General features: G+C 37.4%; 1 pseudogene; it reads left to right on the forward strand.

Annotated features, from left to right (window-relative positions):
- The first annotated feature begins 205 nt into the window (after positions 1 to 205).
- LOC127349533 (uncharacterized) lies at positions 206 to 2,391 on the forward strand (annotated as a pseudogene).
- Positions 2,392 to 6,067: the final 3,676 nt, after the last annotated feature.

Here is a 6,067-nt window from a genome sequence, read left to right on the forward strand (position 1 = left end):
TTTAAAGTGGGAGCTTTGGAGTTCTGCATAGAAGAGGTTGGTATCACCCACTCTTTTATGAAATTAAATAGGCCAGCATGTAAAAACACAAGCATTTATTAAAGGATTAATAAATGCAAACAGAGGAAAATACACTATATGCAAATAATCTAATTGTGAGCATATGGATGCTTGTTTCTTATTTAATTGACATGAAAGACAAAATATGCATCACCACATTGTTGGCAAGTAGGACATAGCCACCTGAGGATTTGAACCGACACCAGAGGTGTACTGCCAAATACTTTAGTGAAATTTGATAGTCTCAAACACTAAAATTTGGTTAATTATAATACACTGATACCGAATGTCACTGCTGTCTTCTGACATATCTGAACACCACTTGAAATATGTTCTATTTAATATGGTATGTTATGATATTTGAAACTAATATGAAAATTGGGAGTTTTCACTTCTGCTTCAATGGAGTAGACAGCAAGAAGAAGCTTCTCCATTTCATTTCTGACCAGCCTGGACCTGATGATTGTATATTGTTACTGTGTCATGGGTACCACAAGTACAAGTTGTATGTTAGAAATGTACAGTATGGGTCCCTAGCATTTGGAAACTGCCAGATGTTACTTAAATTACTTAAAGGCTGCCTTTATCACCTGACCCAACATTGGCTGCACAGCTGCTACATTTTGGACCAAAGCACAGTACATTTTATTTAGTTTGATTATTTTATGTAGGATTTACAGTGAACAGAAAAGAATGTGTTAACGATCTACTTCTTCCACAGGAAAACAAAAACTCATGCCAAAAATCTGACGCCAAAGAAAGGTGATATACAAAACACAACAAATAAAGATGATACTGGAACTACTACTAGAAGAATGACTCTTGGTGAAAAAAAACTGAACAAGATCAATAAAACAGTTTTACTTGTTGGTGAAACAGGAACAGGAAAATCTACTCTGATCAACACTCTGGTCAACTACACCATGGGAGTGAAGTGGGAGGACGATGTCTGGTTTCAGATCGTAGAGGACGAGAAGAGAAGTCAGTCAGAGAGTCAGACATCAGATGTGATCGTTTATGAGATCTTTGGTTTTGAAGATAAAACTCTGCCCTACTCTCTGACCATCATCGATACTCCTGGATATGGGAGCACCACAGGGACTAAACATTATTAGACTTGTTCAGCTCAGATGAGGGAGTTGAAAACGTCAATGCAGTGGGTCTGGTGCTGAAAGCAGGTGAGAACCGACTGAGTGACAGACTGAGGTACATCTTTGATTCAGTCGTGTCTCTGTTTAGAAAAAAACATAGAGAAGAACATTGTTGCCCTCATCACTCACTCAGATGGTCTGACACCTGAAAATGCTCTAAAAGCTCTAGAAGATGGAAAAATTAAATGTGCCAAAGATGAGGAGAATCAGTCTGTTCATTTTATGTTTAACAACCACCAGAGCAAGCAGAAAACAGAGAGAAATAAGGTTGCTTTACAAAATGCATGGGACCTAGCAATGAACGAAATTCATCATTTAACAGACTTCCTGGCTAAAACTGAACCTCCAAAGCTGAGTGTTGAAGAGGCAACTCAAACCGACAGCCTGCATCCAAAACCTGAAAGAGAGAGTTGAGATGATTGGAGAAAAACAGAAAGAAATCCAACAGACTCAGGAAGGTCTGAAGAAATATGAACAAGAGATGAAGAAGAATGAGAAGTTCACTGTAGGAGTTGGTGAGGTCTACAAAGATAAACAATCTATTGATGGTGGGATGTGGGGGTTGGTGTTTTATAAAGGAGCTACCTGCTGTACAGTCTGTGAAGAGAACTGTCACTATCCTGGATGTACAGTGGCCTGGAAACCAGGACACTGTGAGGTCATGAAAGGTGGCCGCTGCACTTCATGTACCAGGAAGTGTCCTGTATCAGATCATGTGAAAGAAAAGTGGATCTATGTGAACAAGATAAGAAAAGTTCAGAAGACCCTGAAAGATGTGAAAGAGAAGTATGAAAAGAACAAGACAGAAAGTGAGAGCCTTTTGGAAAATCTAAAGAAGAAAACAGAAGAACTTCAGAAAGAGAAAGATCAGTGGTTGGAAGAGTCCTTCCAGCATGTTGTCACACTGGAGCAGATCGCCCTGAATGCTGATTCACTGTCCACTCTTGTCCACTTGGACTTCCTGATTGAGAAGATGAAGGAGAAAGGAGACACAGAGAAGGTCCAGAAACTGGAAGAGATGAAAAGACGAGTGGATGAAGGAACCAGAGCAGGGGCCGGAGAATCAGCAGGCAGATCGGAGACACGGAAACACTGGAGAGCTGACCCTGGAACCTGGTCTACACGGGAAGGATCCCGGAAACTCTGGAGAAGTTGGATCCCTGAGACTCCGAATAGATAAGATCTTTTTCCTTTTGATCTAAAATATATATATTATAAGTAATTGAAAATGTTAATTTTAAAGTTGGCATTATTTAAGATATTCAAGATATATTCACAGAGACAACTAAAGAGCTGATCAACAACACTGAATCTGTCAAAAAGAAGCCTGTTAAATTGGTATGATGAAAAACTATACAAGTACAGAATACAGATAGTGAATTGCATGAAAATATCAGGAAAACTCCTCTCTGATCAATATTCACAGGAAAATAATTTGCTCAGAATGCATCAAAATTGCTAAAATGTACAAAAAATTTGTCACTCAGGAAAAAGGTTGGGAACCACTGATGTAAACCATAAACCCATTTTTCCAAGTAGATTCCTGGAGAACAGAGGTTTCTCTGCCATGAATACAGCTGGGACACAGCTAACCCTTCTCATATATCACAAACTAAACACAAAGTCAGGTTGTGTTAAATACTTTTATTTTTCTTAAATTTTTTGAGTGAGTTGAATGTTTGTAAGGTTTTTCTTAAGTGCCTTTCAGTCAATACAAGGCCAATTTATATTGATACATCATTGACATATTTAATATATACATATAAAGCAGTTTAGCATGTTGTTGCATGATTGGTTCTCATGTTATTTACAGAAGAATACAGATCTAGATAGAATATATGTGTTGGAGGTGAATTCAACTGTAATGAAATCGTCTTTGATTTGATCTCTGATCTCTTCATGTGTTCCCTTCAGTGACTAGTTCAAATATTTCTGATAACATTTTGATCGGTTTATGTTGTATTTTTAGTTTTTAACAAGCCATATTTTTTAGTGAATTGTGATACACATAAGCTGTTTTGTTTGTGGTATAAATGTTTGTTGTGTTGGTACGTGAGCGAAGGAGGAAGACTGCTGTAGACTGCTCTACAGTCTGTTTTGATAAGCCATATTTGTAGGGACTGCAATACATTCTGTTATTCCACATGAAATCACATTCTGATTATACTAAAGGTTTCTATGAATGATGAATAAAATCTCTGCTTCATGAACCAGTTTGCTCAGAGTGTCTTCACTGGATCATCAGCAGCTTTTAGAGTCTGTTGAACTTTCAATAAATGTCTTTGTTACTGAAACACTTTCAGTCTGACTCAATGGAAAAACACACAGTAACATTAGAACTGATGTTTCTTTAAAGTATCAGGAAGAATATGTGATGAACTGTGTTGTTGATGGTTTCTGTAATGACCACTAGAGGGAGCCTAACACTGAATTACTGAAGGATTCTGTTGTGTGGACTGATGAGAATCTACTGAACTAATATTCCGCTCTAGTTAATATTAGGTAGCACTATCTTGGCATGTTTCATAGTTATTGTTGTTTGTTTAAATGTTATTCAATTCAATTCAATTCAATTTTATTTGTATAGCGCCAATTCATAACAGAAGTTATCTCAGGACACTTTTCCAATAGATCAGGTCTAGACCGAACTCTTTATAACATTATTTACAGAGACCCAACAGTACCACCATGAGCAAGACCTTGGAGACAAGGGCAAGGAAAAACTGCCTGTTAAAAGGAAGAAACCTAGGACAGATCCTTCGGCTCTAGGTGGGTGGTCGTCTGTCTCGACCAGTTGGGGTGAGAGAGAGAGAGAGAGAGAGAGAGAGAGAGAGAGAGAGAGGTGCACAGCAACAACAGTATTGGCAATGACAGTCTAGCAGGACCATGGCAGGAGGTTCCACCAGGATCGACAAGAACCTGCGAGACGAGAAAGCACAAGAACTCCGGGGAAGAAGTGAAGTTAGTAACATGCATTAATGGGACATGAATGAGTGCACAAAGAGAGAGGAAGAGAGGAGCTCAGTGCACCATGGGAAATCCCCCTGATAGTCTAGGCCTATAGCAGTATAACTAAGGGATGGTTCAGGACTCACCTGATCCAGCCCTAACTATAAATGTTATGTCTCAGTCTCCATCTGTCTATGAGAATGGCCTGATCAGACACTATATAAGTTCCCCCCAAGTCTCAGTTTGTAAGGTCGGTCTGTTCATGTAAAAAAGTTTTGACCACATTAACAAGTTCAGACAATGAATTAAACATGGAAAGTGACATGGTAGGTTTATTCTTTGCAGCCCAAAAATGGAAAAGAAAATCAAATGTTCAAATTAAATAAACAGTAAACAGTAGTATAAAACAATTGTTAATTATTCATATTATTCATCATGATAATAATATTTAGTGCAACATTATCCCTGCTGTTTGTGAAATGCATTAATCTGGGATCTACTTTTAATAAACCTTTTATCTTTTATTCTTAAATCCCCCTGCTCCAGTATGCAGTGTGATGTGGAAACATAAAGCCACCAGTGCACATACACTGAGAATGGACTTTACAGTGAAGGAGGAGAGATCTTGTATCGAACAGGAATTTTTATAAGCATATTCATATACATTTGGTTTTGATGATTTTGATTTTAATCAGTTCTGAGCAGCTATCTGTATATATGTCTTAATACACATATGGACTGGACTTTAAGTTTGGGAGTAAAAGTGATGGATTTTTACTTTTAGTAGTTAATAAAGTTAAATATGGGCTCTGATCTGTGGCTAGATGATACACATCAGCTGTTTTGTTTGTGGTATAAATGTTTATTGTGTTGGTACGTGAACGAAGGAGGAAGAGTAAAATGTTTGTGTTCATTCAAACCATCTCTGCCTCCAGAGGGCGCCAGTCCTAAACATATTCAACTTCTGCTCCTGTAAGCTACTCAGTATGTTAAATCACTGCTATGATTTATACACTGAACTGGCTGGCAGTGATGGATATCTTTTGCCAAACATTGTCAGTAACCTCTCAAAGTGAAACTTAATCTTGAGACTCTGAACAATGTGGAATTACCAGCTGAACAGTCTTCATAAATAGAATAATAGCTAATCATCAGTTGAATCACAGAACAGCACGCAAACATGACAGATGTCTTTTGAATAAATAACAAAACAACATTCCACTGTCTGCTAGCAAGGCAAAACCCGCAACCATGTAACAAACATCGTGTGATTCAGATCTTTAATTATAATGAACTGTATTTGTATAGTTGTGCAGGATGAATGTGCTTATATGTCAAAGTTGTTGTGTGCTTGTAGATTTGTCTGTATAATTGTTAGTATGATACAAAACTATGTAATGGTGTCATCTCTTCTTTTTTGGAGATCAAGGTTTTTGTGCATGGCCTTGTTTAATAAAGTGAAATTATATCAAACAGGAAGCTCAAACTCAAACGCCAATTAGATGAAGTCTCTGTAATAGAATATGATGGTCAATGGTGTCAATCATGCAATTAAAAGATTGTAAGTAACTTTCACCAGTGCTGTTTCTGTGCTGTAATGTACTGTAAATCCTAACTGATCTGTCAATTCTATGTACCTTTTTGAGGAAATCAATTGTGTTCACTAAATTAAAAATACTTTTTTGTAAGGTTTTGTAGTGCTAAAAGTTATTGAACCCTTAAAACAAGCAGATAAATACAACCAGGTGGCACAATTAACTAAAGAAATGAAAGATCTTTAGGGAAAAAATTGTGTGGCACTGACTGAAATGGATCAACCCAGGTACCTTAAGGAACCCATACAGGTCAATCATACGGAGAGTAGGGCTTCAATATTAATCACAATAATATCGCAAGCTGAATTTTCT

Source organism: Dicentrarchus labrax, unplaced genomic scaffold (genome assembly GCF_905237075.1).
Source record: "Dicentrarchus labrax unplaced genomic scaffold, dlabrax2021, whole genome shotgun sequence".
In the NCBI taxonomy this organism is placed as follows: domain Eukaryota; kingdom Metazoa; phylum Chordata; class Actinopteri; family Moronidae; genus Dicentrarchus; species Dicentrarchus labrax.